The sequence below is a fragment of the Haemaphysalis longicornis genome, unplaced genomic scaffold (genome assembly GCF_048455015.1).
Source record: "Haemaphysalis longicornis isolate Haplotype H1 unplaced genomic scaffold, Haemaphysalis longicornis Haplotype H1 scaffold_2, whole genome shotgun sequence".
NCBI classification, from domain to species: domain Eukaryota; kingdom Metazoa; phylum Arthropoda; class Arachnida; order Ixodida; family Ixodidae; genus Haemaphysalis; species Haemaphysalis longicornis.
This window is the reverse complement of record NW_027526295.1, coordinates 103,806,905-103,824,664: the sequence shown is the minus strand read 5'-3', so window position 1 is coordinate 103,824,664 and position 17,760 is coordinate 103,806,905.

Below are 17,760 nucleotides of genomic sequence, written 5' to 3'. Positions count from 1 at the left end.
CTCCGGCGTGTTTTTGTGGGGAGCTATGTTTAGACATTGATCATTATAGGGCGCGCTGTCATGGCACGGCAGCTTTTCTGGACCGTTTCAGGGGGAAGATCGGTTGCAACATTGAGCCATGCAGGTATCCGCGGCTCCTTTGCGATAAGCCGACCTTTGAAACTCTGATGGCCATGGTCAAGCATATCAATTTTTGTATGCCGGCCACGGATAAAATGTGCTGTATTTTTCACACCTGCCCTGTTAGTGGCTGCCCTATGTCTCCCCACTCCGTGTGACGCAGTGCGTTGTCCCCATTCTAGGGCGTATTCTGCCCGCCGTCTGCCACTAGGTAGCGGTTTCGCGTACGGAGAAGGATACATGATGTCGGGTTCGTTGTGTGACCATTACTGCGGCCTCGTTGGGTCTCGTCACACAAAGCCCGCCTCTGCACCCATATTTGGATCGTTTTAGCCAGATAGTGGTACTTGGACAACATGTGGCCGCAAGATTAGGCATCAGAAGAGCAAATGCTGCCTCATTGGAATGCTTTCAGGGGACTTCCAGGACTGGACGTGTCTCCAATGATGGGCCGCTTGAGGGTCAAATATTGGGCTCAGCCGTTGGCAGTCCGTGCATCAGGTTGGTGCGTGGCGTACCTAAGCCTGACTTTTCAGCACAGACATCAGAGTTGTTTTTGAGGAAGTGGCGGATCTCCATTTGGCGGTTCGAATTCCTTCTGCCAGACAGCAACGTTAATCATATCTTCTTTTGTTTTGTTTTGATTTTTTTTCTTGTTTCATGCACATACTCTTTTTATTACTTTATTTTAGTTTTCATTTTGTGTATTTGAGTTTTTTTCTTTTCTGTTTCCGTTTTTCCTTCATTTTTGTTCCGTATCTCCCACTCTCTATTACCTTCACTTTTCTTTCCTTCATCTCATTCTTTTTTTCAACTTCTCACTCTTTGGTTGTAGAACAGTGGGGTAAATCGCACAAAAACGATAGACAATCTCATTCATCTCTGCAGCTGCGTGGTACCCTTCTTGAACTCCTTGAATGCATCTTTCCGTAGGACACACCTGGGTGGGCTGGTATGATTGCCGAGAGGCGGGAATGAGAGGCTTCTTAAGAGGGAGAGAGGCTCTGTAAGGAGTTTTCCAATAGCGGATTGCATACCTCGGTAGGAAGATAGCCCATTACTTTTGTGATAATGTCAAGTGTAACTTTATCAACTTCATGAACGGGCACCATATTATGAGATTGTCCACTACACGCTGGCTGCCTGGATACCCAGTAGAAAGATTAGCCACTCTATGGTGCATACACTGATAGGGGATTGGCCAAGTTCTTTGGGGCCAATGAAATGCCAGCCAAGGGTAAGAACTTGTGTGAGGGACCATCATAGCTGCAATTTAAACCGCTGGTATAAACTCTTCAAGATAGTTTTGTGGCATCAACTAGCAGTAACGTGTAGGCGGTCGATGAGGCGGTGCGGCAGGGCCTACATTTATTTAGAGTTGCGTAGGGACGACAACATGGGCCGAGAATCAGGGAGCAGCCCATGGAGTGAGGCAGAGCAGCGCGGAGGCCATGATGTTTTGTGGCGCGTGGCTCGTCCTGCGTGTCGTGGCCACATGTGATGTGCGGACTTCCTAACGTTCCGAGGACTCTGCTGACACCACAGTTGTGACCATCGGACGTTCCCAGCGGATTTTATACGGTTTTCAATTTGCGCCACGCCGGTTCCACTGCTAAGCCTCACCATCAGGCTTGGCGGGGCGGACGCCTCCCCGCCGCCTCGACGCGCCCCACCACGTATGCCTTCCGGCATCTACCCCTCCGACTGAAGCAACTCCTCGCGCTTCCTTCATCGCCGAAATGGAGTACGCCGTCGAAGGTATCGACGTCGACCCAACCGAACTCCAACAACCCGGGTGGCTTACACTTCGCCGCCGCCTTCAACGCAAGACCCCGACCGCAGACAACCGCACTCCTGACGCCGGTTCACGAGCCTCAACGACACCCAGCAACGCCGGGCAACACCACCGCCGCCGCAAACCCAAATACAGTAAGCCTCCCGTCACTCCCTTGCCGGAAAATGACATTAAAGTTATCCTCCGCCCGCGAGGCGGACTGGCCGTCGTCTCCATCGCCGCGGCTACGCTTGCTGATATCATCATGCAAGCTGCAGGACTCACCCACAATGACGAGGATCAAGTCCGCATCCAAGCTAGAGCCAACTTCATAATCATCAGCACCCCTCACGAGGAACGAGCCACACGATACACCGGCATCACGGCCATCAACCACAACGGGCAACAATACCCAGTCGCAGCCCACGTTTCTGCGCCGTCCAACACGGCACTGGGAGTAATCTTCAATATTCCCAGCACAGACACGGCAGAGCAAATCCAGCACAGCCTCATGCACTATAATCCCGATCTAGGTATTCTGGACGCGAAGAGACTGAACTCTTCAAACATCGTACAAATCCTCTTCGAAGGCACGACCGTTCCGTTTTGGGTGCGATATCGTGCTGTTACCTACTGCTGCAAGCCTTTCAAGCGAAAAACAGAAGCCTGCACCACGTGCTGGCACACCGGCCACCGCAAGGACGTCTGTCCTACTACCCAGCCACCGTCTCGCTGTGTACAATGCGGACTCGTCAACCCACCGGACCCACACAAGTGTACTCCCAAGTGCATTGTGTGCGAGGGCGCTCACTTAACGGGCTCTGCTGAATGCCCGAGGCGCTTTCAACCACGACGACAAGCCCCCACATACGCTCAAGTCACCGCTGCCGCCCGGATTTCAACGGATGAGGCCTCACCGAGTCAGCGACAGGCTTCACAATCCCGTGCCTTGGGGAAGCCCACGAAGCAACAAGACTCGAAGAACAAGGCCAACCAGCCACCCCGAAACCCGAATGCTGAAGCCACCAAGGTGAGCACCCAGCATTCCTCTCTCTCTAGCTCGCTGCACAATCCCCCCAACATTCCTAACGTTTTTCTTCAAGAACTACGAACAATTCGACAAGAATTGGCACAACTTTTCAAAGAAAATGCCATGCTAAGACAAGAAAACCTTTCCCTCAAACATGCCGCTCAGCCCTCCACACTGCCAATTAACCCCCCTCCACCCCACTCTTCCACACAAAGCTCTACCGAGTTGCCTCCTCCTCCCCCATCAATGTCGGCAGACTCCAACACATCGCCTCCCTCCAAGAGACGGGCAACAGAATCGACTGCTCCCATTGACGACAGCCAACTTTCCCTCGTCGACCAGATTTCAGCCGTTGAACGTACTTGCCATAACGCTTTATCCGAGCAAAAAGCTGAGTACATACACCTTCATCAAACCCTATTGACTAACCAAGCTACCACACAGGCAATGGTAGAAGCCTTAAAGGCAGAGATACACGCCTGCCTCACACAATTCCATGAAATCAAAACGACTTTTGCCGCCCTTTTGGTCCCATCCGCAAGCTTGCAACCTCTCCCTGATCTTCCTGATGACCCCTCGCAAGACTTCTAGCATGCTCCGTATCTGGCAATGGAATTGCCGGGGCTACAAGAAAAAGAGAAACTCCCTATTGCTCCTCACCCAATCCCAAGACAAAGCCCCTGATATAATCGCTCTTCAAGAAACTGGGATAGCAGTCAAACTGCCGGGTTACCAAAGCCTTCAAGACACTGGTCACCATGTTACAGCCATTCTAGTCCAACGCAACCTAGTAGTCAATCAGATATCCCTCACCGAGACAACAATCCCACATATTTTCGTTGAAGTGCTCCCTCGCCGCAAGGGTGACAATAGCATCTTCATTCTAAACATCTACAGTAGCCCCAGAGAGCACCAACACAGGTTCAATTCTCTCCTCACTGCAGCTTCCCGGAAAGCATCCAAGCAACCCCTCATCGTTGTCGGCGATTTCAACGCCCCTCACACGTCATGGGGCTATGCTTATACCACTAAAAAAGGTCGCCTATTGTGGGAACAAATTCAAAAAGGTAATTTCACTCCGGAATCAGATCCTTACACGGCCACCCGTCTGGGTACGAGTGTGCAGAGGAACACTGCCCCCGATTTAACCCTATCCAAGGATGTCGAACAGCTGCAATGGACCTGCACCGAATACACCTTGGGTAGTGACCACTACATTCTACAATCGGATGTCTCCATCGCCAAGCAGTACACTCCCCCATGCCGGCATACTCACATTACGGATTGGGACAAGTTCCGCCAAATCAGATCCCACCCTCAACTTGCAACACCTCCGGCTGCGGACAACTACACAACTTGGGTCAAGCAACTCTTACAAGACACCCAAGCAGCCAGCGCCCGCCTTGACCCGAATATCCCCTCTGACAGAGTGTACTCCCGGCTTCAACTCCTGTGGCAGGCTTACCGCAGCATACAGAAGCGTTGGCTGCGCAACAAGACAAGCCGCGCCCTCCGCCGTAAACTTGCTGAACTCGATAACGCCATACAGGAATATACCAAACAGTTGGCCCAAGCACAGTGGCATCAAATTTGTGACCAGATGCGGGGAGCGCTCAGTATGCGTAAAACTTGGACCCTCCTATGGCACCTACTCAACCCTGGGAACACACGCACGGCCCAGTTTCAAAAACTACAGAAACTCATGCACAATACCCCTGGCTCCCTCTCCGAAATCATTACCCAGCTTCGCTCCCTATACATACCGGAAGGACCAAAAACACAACTCCCAGCCTATCGCGGAGAAGATAACGACCAACTCGACGCTGACATCACCGAAGCAGAAGTCAGGACGGCTCTTCAAACCATCAAACCTGGTTCAGCTCCCGGTCCCGACTCTGTCACCAACAAGATGCTCCGCAACCTAGATGACGCCTCCATAACACAACTAACCGAATACTACAATCACTACTGGCGAAGTGGCACACTCCCCCCAGACTGGCGTACAGCAGCAATTTCTTTCATCCCGAAACCCGGCAAACCTGTAGCCCTCGATCAGCTCCGCCCCATCTCGCTTACCTCCTGCGTTGGCAAAGTGCTGGAACACGTCATCCTAGCCAGACTTACCCACCACGTAATTCAAACTGAAGCCCTTCCGGAAGAGATGCTTGGATTCTGACCTAAACTCTCTGCTCAAGATCTACTACTACAAGTATCTAACGAAATTATCCAACCTCCCAGCAAAGTGGACAATGCAGCTGTGCTGGCGCTTGACCTTAAGAAAGCTTTCGACATGGTCACTCACGAGGCAATAATGGCCGGCCTCTCAGCCATCAGCCATTTCCCCCGGTTTGAGGGTCTATAACTGTGTCAGAGCTTTCCTGAGTGACCGAACAGCCACCATGCGCCTGGGCCCACACACTAGCGACCCATACCATCTGGCCAGCCGAGGTACTCCCCAAGGGGCCATCCTCTCCTCTTTGCTTTTCAATCTCGCCATCCTGCCTGTTGCCAAATCTCTCAAACAGATCCCGCACCTTCGTTTTGGCATATACGCCGATGACATAACACTCTGGGTACCAGGAGGTAATGATGGACATATTGAAAGCACTCTCCAAGCAGGCGCCGATGCGGTCAGCTCTCAGGCAGCCTTGGCCGGACTCACCTGCTCCCCTTCCAAATCCGAGCTCTTAATCCTCCCTCCTCGTACACGTGCTTCTACAAATCCCCAAATTGAAATAACGGTACAAGGTCATACAGTCCCTAAAGTCTCCCGCCTCAGAATCCTCGGCCTACTTATCCAACAGAATCGATCCAATGCTTTCTTCATACAACAACTCGGATCTCATGTCGACCAAATTATTGCACTTCTTTGGCGGGTAGCCAACCGACACCACGGACTAGATGAAAAGGACCGCCTCCACCTAGTGCACTCCTTTTTTATCAGCCGCCTCCTCTATACTCTGCCATATATACGAGCGTCCAAGGTCGAGCTGAACAAGATCGATGACCTCATCCGCAAGGTCTACCGCGCTGCCCTGCAGATACCCCCTAACGCATCCACGGATCGTCTGCTCCAGCTCCGAGTTTTTAACACCGCCACCGAATTAGTTGAAGCCCATTTATCATCCCAAAGAAACCGCCTAGAACTAACAGAAACGGGCAAGTCAATTCTCGCTACTCAAGGCATTCCGCTGTCCGAACAAGCTAAAAGTGCCATGCATATTCCACTTGAAATTCGGGAAAACATATTCACAAGGCCCCTCCCCCGACACATGCACCCCGTCTACAACTCGGCGCGCCGCCAAGCCCGTACACGCGTCTTGGACCGGGAACTGGCAAAATGGCCGGAAGCGTTGTACTGTGATGCGGCGGAATACCGTCATCACAACGCCTACGCTCTGGTGGTAACGCGCAACTCCGCTTGCACCCCCCTCAGCACGCTTACCATCTTAACTACCTCCCCCACGACTGCGGAGGAAGCGGCCATTGCGCTGGCCCTCACACAACGTCCAACCCCACCCAAGGTAGTCACGGACTCCAAGCTTGCAGTCCACGCCTACATCACCCCGAGAGGTCTTGCTTGCTCACCTCAAAAATCGGAGATCCTTTTCTACCAACCTCCCAAACAGGGAAGAAGAAAGAAAGACGTCCCGAACATTCAAGTGTATATACAGGGCAGCCTGATTCCACGCGTCGAGTGCATTCGCGTACTCGGCCTTCGTGTTCAAGCAAATGGAGCCAACACAGCTACTGTATCGACGTTGAAATCTAGTGCGGAGCAAATCAGCCGACTTATAGCCCGCATAGCTAACAAACACCACGGCCTCAAGGAGGCAAATTTACTGCGCCTGGTTCATGCTTTTATTATAAGTCGCATCATATACGTGGCTCCTTTTCTGAACTTCAAAAGAGCAGAAATAGAGAAGCTCCAGTGCATCATCCGGAAAGCCTACAAGCAAGCTGTAGGAATACCCGTCATGGCATCCACGGAGCGCTTCCAAGCAATGGGGGTGCACAATACCCTGGAAGAGCTAGTAGAAGCACAAAGGATGGCACAGCTGCACAGGCTCTCGTGCAGCGAGACTGGCCGCGCAATTCTAAGGTCCCTGCGCATCCCCTTCGCTTCTCAACACGGTATCAAATGCTCTCTGGATGACAGCACTCGATCATACATCCATTGTTCTCCCATACCACGAAATATGCACCCGGATCATCATCAAGACAGAAGAACCGCCAGAGCTACTGCACTTCACCGGCAGCTGTGCGGGAACCCACATGTCCTCTATGTGGATGCTGCGGATTATCACGACCGACCGGCTGCGGCCGTAGCCGTAGTAGACCAGCAAGGAAACTCAGTGACCTCGGGCACAATCATGACGACGCACCCTGAGGTGGCAGAAGAAGCGGCTATTGCGCTCGCAATAGCTAGCACGGAAGCCAAAATTATTGTGTCTGATTCCAAGACAGCAATAAGAAACTTCCTGGCGGGACGAATATCCCGGCCAGCGGCCAAAATTCTTTCTACGTTTATTGGCGACAGATGCAGGCATGTTCGCCTTGTATGGACACCAGCGCACTCGTCCCTGCCGGGGAATGAACTGGCTCACGAGGCAGCCCGAGATTTCGGCAACCAGGCTGACCTCGACGGAGACATCGGGCCTACGTTCACGGGGAGCAGAGACAGGCTGGCCACGTACAGGGAGATCACACACCACTACAGGTTGAGTCGCCTCAAGTACCCTGCACCACACTCTTCCCTCAACAGATGGCAGTCGGTTGCGTGGAGACGAATACAGTCGAACACCTTCCCCAACCCTGTTCTCTACAACCGATATTACCCAGACACGTATTCCGACAGATGCAAGTGGTGTGCAGACAAAGCCACCCTACAACACATCATATGGGCATGCCCACAGAAACCTCGTTCCCCTAATAGAGCATTAAACATCAGGACTCAGGAGCAATGGGAGGCCGCCTTGCTCAGCTCTCACCCCGACGTACAACAACTACTCGTCCAGCTGGCGGAAGATGCCGCTAGGGCCCACGGGCTCATGGCCGCCATCTAACGGGGAAGGCTAGGTGACTTCCTCCCTGTCACCCCCTTCCTTCTACCAGTTTGGGCTCAAATAAAGTTCCTTCTCTCTCTCTCTCTCTCTCCAAGCTTGCTCTGCTGCATTTTGTACGGGGGACCATCTCTTCTGAAGCCCTCCGCATCATCCAGAGTAACCCGCCTCAAAAGATGGTGGAGTTGGTGTGGGCCCCGGCTCACACTGGCCTGCCGGGAAACGAACTTGCCCATGCCATTGCCCGCGATCTCACACTCCGGGCTGGTGTGAGCATCGTCCCCCGACATGGCGCGCGCTCCTCCAAAGAACGCCTCATCACGTTCAACGACATCGTGGAGCACTACCGACTCTCTCGTCGTACTTTATCCCCCGCCCATTCCTCCCTCACACCTCACCAAACCCGCTATTGGCGACTCTTGCAGACAGACTCTTTCCCATGCAGAGCTCGTCTGCACCACATCCACCCCTCATCATTCCCGTCTCCCAACTGTCCCCAATGCGGCCAACGTGCCACTCTGGAGCATTCCATGTGGGCTTGCCCTTACGACCCCTTCCCTCAAATCTCCAGCAGCGAGCTATGGAGAGAGGCGTTGGGTAGCTCTAGCCAGGAGATTCAAGAGGCCCTGGTACGCAGAGCTACCGAAGTCGCGGCTGGCCTCCGCCCAGCCGCCACCAACCCTCAGTAACCATGGTTCAAATAAAAGTTTTCTCTCTCTCTCTCTCTCTCTCTCTCTCTCTCTCTCTCTCTCTCTCTCTCTCTCTCTCTCATGGCCACGCGCTGCTGACGCTGGCGGCAGCGGCCAATGATGATGATGGTGGCTCTTGCTCTCGATGACGAAGTGGCCGCTACAGGGCTCCCCCCCTAACGCGGATCGCGACACAAGAAAACACGAACATGAGCAACTAATGCTGGAAGGTATATACACAGGGTAGCACGGTCGTGAGGAAGGCTGCATAAGTGTATGTACACGGTGTGTCCATGGTCAAAGGTCCTTGAACAGTCCATGGCGTCAGCTTAAGGGCTTTCGGAGGGCATTGTAGCCACCGGTGGTCTGGGCTGGGAGTATAGCAGCGGACGATCTTGAACACGAATCGGCTGAACCGATGTCAGGCTGCCGCGGGTGTAAAAATTAATGCTGATGGTGGCAAGGGTCTGGAAGGGTGGGGGCTGGAAGGGCAGCGTTCCACATCGTGAGTGTGCCGGTGTAAAAACAGCATGACGGCGTTGAAGTTGGAGTGGAGGGAACGGCCTCAGACGCAGAGTCGGTTCGCCTGCGTGACACGGATTCGGTACGTGACGCCGACAGTGACTGCGCCGTTTCCGTCTTGCGAAAGTCGAAAGCAGGTTGTGATGAGCCAGAAAACAACGACGGATCCAGCGCACGCGCCTCCGGCGTTGGCAGAGCCGAAGCAGGCGGTCGACGTGAGATTCCTGCTGTTTTACCAGCGCAGCAGACCGCCTTCGGGGTGGGCGCTAGCAGCGTCGGCGGCTACTTTTACGCACGACGGCGCGCATGAGTGTTGGTGGGGGCCGCTTCGAGACCGAATAGGGCGCGTTTTCATGAGATGGACCTCGTGGCTGATTCTTTAGACGTGCGGGACCTGCGGCTCGCAAACTCAGCGTCCATTCAGCCATGGTGGTCAGGTCGCTGGAAGACGGGCTTTCCTCAACGTTGGGAACGAGTACACCCGTGTGCGTCTCGTGCGTGATTTGCGGCGGCGGCAGGGGAACCGTAATAGATGCGTCAGCCACAGCACAGGTGGTCGAGGTGCGTCATGGTGCAGCGTCTTCGAGTGACGTCTCCAGCTGTGTCGACGACAATGTTGTATTGGTTCCCGAAGCTGCACTTGGGTCGACAGGAGCCGCTTGAACGAAAGGTGGTAAGAACGGTTTCTTGAGGAGCCAGCCCGGGGCTTGAGTGCTGCGGGGAGGCAGTGCAGATACATTGGGCGACGGACTGCTAGGGCGTAAGGCGCAGTCTTCATTGTCGTTGCCTCTGGGCTGCCATCCACGGGGTAGAGCGTGGTCGCAGTTGCCGTGGTGTCGTCGCAGGGTGGTACCGCCGACGCCAGCATGCTGGTGCTAGGAAAAAGGTCCCCGACCGGGGTGGTGCAAGGCCGGGCGGCTGGCGTGGGTGGTTTTAGGTACCTACCGTAGCGCGTCAGGAGGATGGTCCTGAGCTCGTCGCAGGGCTGGCCTCCAGGCTGCGGCAAGCTGGAGGCTAAGCTTGATGGCAGGAGCTCGTACATCAGGGAGTAACGTTCATCCTGGGCTGTGATGTGGTACAGGTCGAAAAACCACTCCATCTGCACAAGCCACACCTCGGGGTTCTTGGGGTAGAACGGCGGGCGAGGTGGTAACGCAGTTGTACCGAGTGGCATGGTGGAATCGCCAGGAGTCGAGTGCGTGGGCGCAGCCAGATTAGAGTGGCCGAACGTGGATGAGTGACGTTCAGCGAAGCCGGGTGGTGGCGCAACTTTGCTTCGCTGTCGTGTCGAAAATTCATTGAGGCACGAGGGCAGCTGCAAGCTGGGCGGTGCAGTTCCGGTTCCATCGTGCATTATTGCGTGCGTGGACACCATGGAAGGGGGCGACGCAGCGTCCTGGTGGTGGGAATGACTCGAGCCGAGGCGCGCCATCACGTAAGCCTGTAGCGTGTCGTAGGGCCGCTCACCGTGTTTTAGCGGCTCGCAACGTAGGTCGGCCGGAAGCAGGGCGGTGGTGATGCGGTAGCGCTCGGTCTGTGAGTCGATGCGGCGGACGAAGAAGTGCGCTTCCATTTTTAAGAACCAGGCTCGGGGGTAGGGTCTCTCGAAGGCCGGGTAGAGCGGCAGAGGGCAAGCTAAGTGAGGCTCCATGCTGCCGACGTCCGGGTAACCAATTATGTAGGCGGCCGATGAGGCGGTGCGGCAGGGCCTACATTTATTTAGAGTTGCGTGGGGACGACAACATGGGCCGAGAATTAGGGAGCGCCCGTGGAGTGCGGCCGAGCAGCGCGGAGGCCATGATGTTCTGTGGCGCGTGGCTCGTCCTGCGTGTCGTGGCCACGCGCTGCTGACGCTGGCGGCAGCGGCCAATGATGATGATGGTGGCTCTTGTTCTCGATGACGAAGTGGCCGCTACAAACGTCTGTATTGCTACTAATGTTAAAAGTGATCGCAATGGCTGATTTAGGTTCCTTTGCTGGTTTCGGGTAGGTGGGGGGTTTCTTTGACTTTGTTTTTTATATATCCTAGGTGTGCCCACAGGGACTGATTGCCATGAAACCTGGAAACACCATTGCCGAAATCTGCGGAACTGGGGTTCCTTGCGGCACTTCCGTGAAACCTATGCGGCCGTTGTCTTGGGCCTCCCTCCGCCGGATACTCTTGCCGGGATTCCCTGCTTCGTGCGCTGGTGGGGGTGCCCAGCCATGAAGGGCCGCTGGTTGGTCAACGGCTGACAACAAAGAGGCGTGTCTCTCAACACAAGACAGCAAACACTGGTGCTTGTGGCTCTTCGAATGCGCAAGGTTTTTTTTCGGACTTGAGTGCTGGTGCGTGGACTAACCTGGGCTGGGGTGACCGGATTCGTGTGGCAGGCAGGCGCATCCTAGCGAAATCCGCGAACTCTATGTGGGGCGGGACTGCGCGGGTCGGGTCGGGTGGAACTGCATAGGGCTTGAGATTGTATTACGGGGACCTGAAAGGGGCCAAGTATTCTGAAACTGTTTTTTGCGAATGGTTGGAGTGGCATTTTTGGCAGTGAGATCGCACTGAACGCAGCAACTGATCTTGTGGCTGGTGTGGGCGGCTGGGTGTGCGGGACTTCGTTATTTCTTTGCCAACCTCTTGTGGGGAAGAGACTTTGTGCGTGTGGGGGGAGGACTGATTGTAACTTTGATCTGTGGTTAGAGGGGACCTCATTTAAACATCATGTGCTCTAGAATTCTGTTTCATGGACAGGGACAGGACATTTCCGTGAGGGCGTAGGACCTTATTGGGGGGAGGGAAGATGGGTGGGGCGGGGTGGGCTTTGCGGATGCTCTTGATGGATGTGGTATGAGGCACCCGACTTCCTTTCGCTGTGGAGTGGGGTGTGTGCCGGTTTTGTGTAGTGCTGTTCTCCGCCGACCGAAGCAACAGCCTCCTTTTTTTCAACTTACTCGCTTTACTTTTAGAAGACTTTGCAGCCTCGCCTTTCTGTTCATTTATTTATATCTTTGCAGGTGCAGATTTTTTTCCCGTTTTTATTTATATTTTCCTATTTTTAGGGAACGTTTGTTTCTTAGTTCTTACTAGATGCCCGGACGCAGCGGGCTGGAAGGCAATGAGTGCGCAGACGCGCTGGCTGCCTACGACCAATACGTTCCCCCTTCGCCCGCAATGGGCCAGGCGCCTGGGGACAATGCCAGCCTCATCATCCACCTGCATGTCTTTGGCCCCAGCACCCAGCTCCGCTGCTGGTGGATGGAGGGACAACACCAACCGCTCGGGGCCCAAGGCTACCCCACACGAGCGTTCGGCCGTCCTTGTGACGAAAGACGACCGGCTTCCTTGCCGTCTTTAGTTTGCCTTGGATATTTTCAGCCACCTTCGTTTTGTTATAATTTATTTTTGTGGTCCTGTTTTTCCAATGATCGGCATTTTTTCTCACTGTCTTGCGATTGAGGCAGCCGCAGAGTCCCATTTATTAGGAAGCCTGTGGATGAGTTGATGCCGAGGCCACCACAGCGCCCATAATTACCTTGCTGTGTCCTACTCTTACAGCAGCTCTGACCCCTAGAGAGCTTGCAATGTCCCCGAATGAGACAAATAATGAAAAAAACAATAAGGATGCCTTGTAAAATACACGGAAGGCAGCGAGAAATATTTACTTTCAATTTTGTGTTGATATCGCGTTTAAGTATTACTTTTTTTTACCTTTTCGCCTTTCCAACTTCTCCCTGTCGCTATTTGCAGGGAATCCACACAACCTCCCATCCTGCCTGTTTGTACGCCATTGTTCACACTGCATTACTATACCAATTAAATGTTCTCAGAAATTGTCAGTTTTTGTGCATTTCCAAAGGGTAACGTTGGTGTTTCCAGGCATTTCTGTTTCTTTTGTTTGTTTATTACTTTTGATCCCGTGAAGGTGTTAGTGTCGACAAACCTCTGCCATTTTATAGGTCACCTTTTGACTTTATATTTCTGTTTCATTTACCTTCAGCACATACTATCTATTTGCAGTGCTAAACCGAGCATATATCATAACTATGCCGAATATTGTTTCCAGGCATATACAAGGCATTATCACAGCTTTTGCAGCAATGTATTTCACAAATAAAAGCCTACGGTGTACGAGGAGCGAAGTAACAAACCTGGCAAGCATGGCGGAAGATCAGAGCCATCAATGTAGCATACGTCGCACGCGAACAGCTCCTGCACATTACTTTTCCGGTTGAACACTGATGAACGCACTCATAAGAACGCACTTAAAAACTTCTTTTCAGCTAACATACAACAAAAAGCGGTCAAAACACGCGATACGTGCTCGCGGAAGCGCGCGCAAGCATTCGTTTCGCGATGTGCTTTCGGATGAGGTTTGAGTGATTTCTGTGTTTCTCCTGCTTTTTGCGTTCTGGAAACTACTGCAGTGTTTATACAGTTAATGTCTACCAAGAAGGCCACAAGCGAGTTCTCGTTGATGTCAAAAGGTTTTGTAATCACGGAATGCGCTTGCGCGCGAAAATCCGATAGCGGACACCCGTGCTTGCAGCGCGCTGCCCGGGCGGCGGAATTCAACATGGTGGCTGCCGTAGCAAACGACGCAGTTACCTGAATCAGTCACGCAGAGTCGGCGGAAAGGACAATGAGGCACCCAGCTCTAGTTAAAGTTGGTGTGACTTTAACTCGAGCTGGCTGACAGCCCCGCCTACCGGCACTGCCGGGCGCCTGACCAGCCCCTGTCTCATCTGCTCTTCGAGTTCCCGGAGTTTGCGGGAGGGAACACGCAGCAGCTGGCTGTGCGCGGCGCGTTGGGCCGCTCCACCAGCTCCTGCGACCACCGGGGAGTGCCATTGAGCGGAACGGGGTACACGAGGCCTTTTTGCCTCCTACCTGCACGCCTCGGGACGCCTTCCCGCACTCCGCCTCTCAGCCGAGTGATTTCAGACTCAATAAAAACTCCCCTTGTGTGTTTTAACAGCGGATCTGCTTAAGCTTCAGGTAGGTCCGGTGGCGTATGCAAACAAAAACGCGAAGGAAAAAGAGGCACACGATGGGCGCTGGTGAGGAGGTACAGCGCGATAGCAGCGCCAGGCCTGGCGAAGATGGAGAGTGCGAAAGCAGGGCGCGTCAGAGAAGAGGTAAAGGCGCGCGCTATCCTTCCGGCCTAGCCTGATAGCAGGCTCGACTCTCATCGGGCCCAGCTTTCAGCAGCGTAGAGAGCTAGCATGCAAGTCGGCTCCACTCTACTCGATGAACGCGTGTCATAAAAGAAGGTCGACGGGCCCAAGAAAATAATTAGGCGGGCCCAGCCGTCGGGTGACCATGGGCTCAAAAAGAGCCCTCTGTATTTTCTTTTCACCTCCATCCAAAAAAAAAGCCACTACAGCAGGCATCAAACTCTCATGCCATTGGACGCACAAACTCTCACAGAATCTGACGGGACGACAGCCCGGGCTCCGTAGAACCTTGAGGCACCATTACTACGCGTGGAGACTCGCTCTCTGTCCGAACAAAATATTTTCAGCATGTGGGCTCGCAACATGAGAAAAAGACTAGCCATTAAAGCCCTCCTTATACTTTTAGTGACTTCTCTCTGGATTCTCGGCTCTAGGTTGCCACAAAATTTGATAGACTGCGAAATATAGTCTAAATGTTTTTTTATGGGCGATAATCAAGTGCTCTAAAGTGCATTGTAATCATCTGGTGCAGCGCCCTATTGAATGTAAGACGTTTATTAGTTTTACTGCTTGTACATATTTGCGATTTCATTATCATTTCCCATACTTCAATAATCATTCCTTTCACCTTTCATCCCCAGTCTTTTCCCCCCCAGTGGAAACTAGCACGCCCAAGATCACTTTCTCAGGCCGACCTCTTTTCCATTCAATGAACATTTGCTCTCAAAACTCAAACTGGCAAAAATAAACGAGGATATAAAAATATCAAAGCTGCTCTCGACTAGCTAATGTGCTGTTCTAAGATTGGGCTGCTGGAAGGTACACATACACGAGAAAAGAATTCATCACAAAAATTTCATGAAAGAGCTCGTTGAAAATGCATGAACGCGTCGTGCCTCAAAACCTGCTACACAGTGTAGACTCTATAACCTAGTATGTACTACTCCACTCTACAATCTTTTGTTATTTTTCTTAACCCGATTCTAATATGTAAATTGTGTCAAACTATTTGTTTTTTAATTTTAATATCTAGTGTTTTGCGCCTTGTGATACCGTGCTTTCTGATACCATGTTTTGTGCCATGTCACTGCCTGTTTCGTATTACCTTATCAACAGCTTACTTTTCAAACTACTGTCCCAAGACAACATTGACCGTGCTGCCAATCAAAAAATGAGTACATATAATTTGTGCTTTCACGTCTTGTAATATTACAGTACTGCGTTTCCAATTGCCTCCATGAACAGTCGACCAAATGAGGCGGTGTATAACATAACATTATGGGCTCCATTTTCATGTATCTAAGCTTATATGTCCGACGTGCCAAATCATACATTTCATCCGATCCGTTGTCTCCGAGCACATTGACCCCAGGAATACGACGAATCAAAATGCTTACAACAGGCGCCCTTCGAGTCCACCTGCTCCGTCGACACCGCTTGACTCGTTGGAAGCCGCCTCTATCCCGCCGAAAATAGCTGCAACCTGAACTGAATTGAACTCTTTCAATTTGGGGCATAAGGAACCAAGCGCCCTCCCTACATAGACGCTAACCTCTATGGGCCCTTTTTTCCATTTCTGTTTACTTCTGTTTCCGTCCAAACATAAAAGCACTACGTCAGCTCCAGAAGGTGTGGGCATTTCATTCAATGCTTCCTTGGGCACAATGAACCCAATTGTTCCGGGAAGCCACTTTGATTCTCATTTGCATATTTTCGTACTGGGTACTATAAATATCTTTGTGTACTATGCCGTATTGGACATCAACCATTTTCGATAGATCCCATAATTTGGACATTAGGGAATAACCGATCAAATGTTTACATAAGAATATTTTAAATTCGATTAGAAACAGCTTCAAAAAGCACGAGCATGGGCAATCCGTCTCCGAGTGCAGCACATTAGCCGAAGGCAGCGGCTGTTAGCCCTATATACTTGCGATATTTAGAACAAGGCTATTAGCGCATTGGTAATATAGAACAAAAAATATCACTGTAATGATATACTCCCCTGCTCGAAGCAACAAGAACCGGGCCTTTCTTCCTGTGGGTGAAACTGACGACCAGCGCTTACCTGGGCACCCAGTAACAACAGGTATGCACGACAGAGATCTCCATGTTGTTCTTACGGCTCCTGGACTGAAGAGCCACACCCATTCTTGAATATGATAAAATTCTTTAATACTACTCCTTCACCTTTTTCCAACTGCGGCTTTAATTGATAAGATTAAAGCTTTGATTGCCCAATTAAAAACACCCTGTTCTTGGAGTTGTAAGGCTTCGTTTGTAGCAGAAAAACTACGCCTAAAATTTCTTTCGATGCGACGAAGCATGCGCGAGGCTGACTGACATAAAACACAAAGAGAAGGAGCGCGTGCCTCCGTTGAGGCGATGGCAGAGAATGCCCAAAACATCGTAACAAAATTCTTCGGGCACTTAAGTCTTCTTACTTGCTAAGAAGGCGAAAGCCTGGCGATACTTAACAATTTTTTACTACTACATCGTGCTTGCGTGTTTCTCATTTCCTTCATTTTTTTTTCATTTCTTAATTCTTGCGCGACTTGATCAGCTAGGGTTTTTTTCTGCGACAATGTCTTTGCTTCCCTATTATCGATATCGTATCTCCGCCATTTTATAATCCATAGAATAGTAATCAATGCACGGGAGTTAGGCAATATAGGGTTTAAAGCCTTAACATAAAATCTATTGCTCAAAGTGATATCGGACGTTTCGTCGCAAATTTTGACAAAGCTTACAGCACATGGTTATTCAATATCAATGCGGGTTGTGAATCAGGATATCCACAAATGCCTCCATATGGTTCACGCTTTATTCGATAGCGTAAGGAGACAAATTCAGGAAGCAGAAAAAGACGCAGAAACATGGCTCCGCGGGACCCGCGCCGACGACGATAAAGCACAGGGTGGCACGGACGCAGCATGAGCTGTGATGGTCACTTGTATATAGTTCATCCATGCAAATACATCGCTTCTACGTCGTCCAATATTCGTCTCATCTTTACCTTGTCGCCACATAACAATATACAATGTCCTAAAACAGCTCCGTCCTACAACCTCAACAATGTCCTAGCAATCTGTTGCATTCGAAACGAGAGTTACGTGATTCATGCATTTTGTCGTGAGTGAGTGAGTGAAAAAGACTTTATTAAATGACTGCAACAGACGTATTGTTGCCACTACGCCCGGACGGAGCCACTCCTAAGTCCTTTAGCCGTTCTACTTGACAGTCACCGTCGCTACTCACTGCGGTGGTGCTCTCCCTAACTCCCGGAGGGAGGATGACGCCCCGCAGCTTTCACTCCGGTGCTGCTGTTCGAGAGCCGGCAGGATCTGCTGGACAGCTGAAAGTTGGTCCTCCTTGCTGAAACTTCGCGTGACGTCTTGA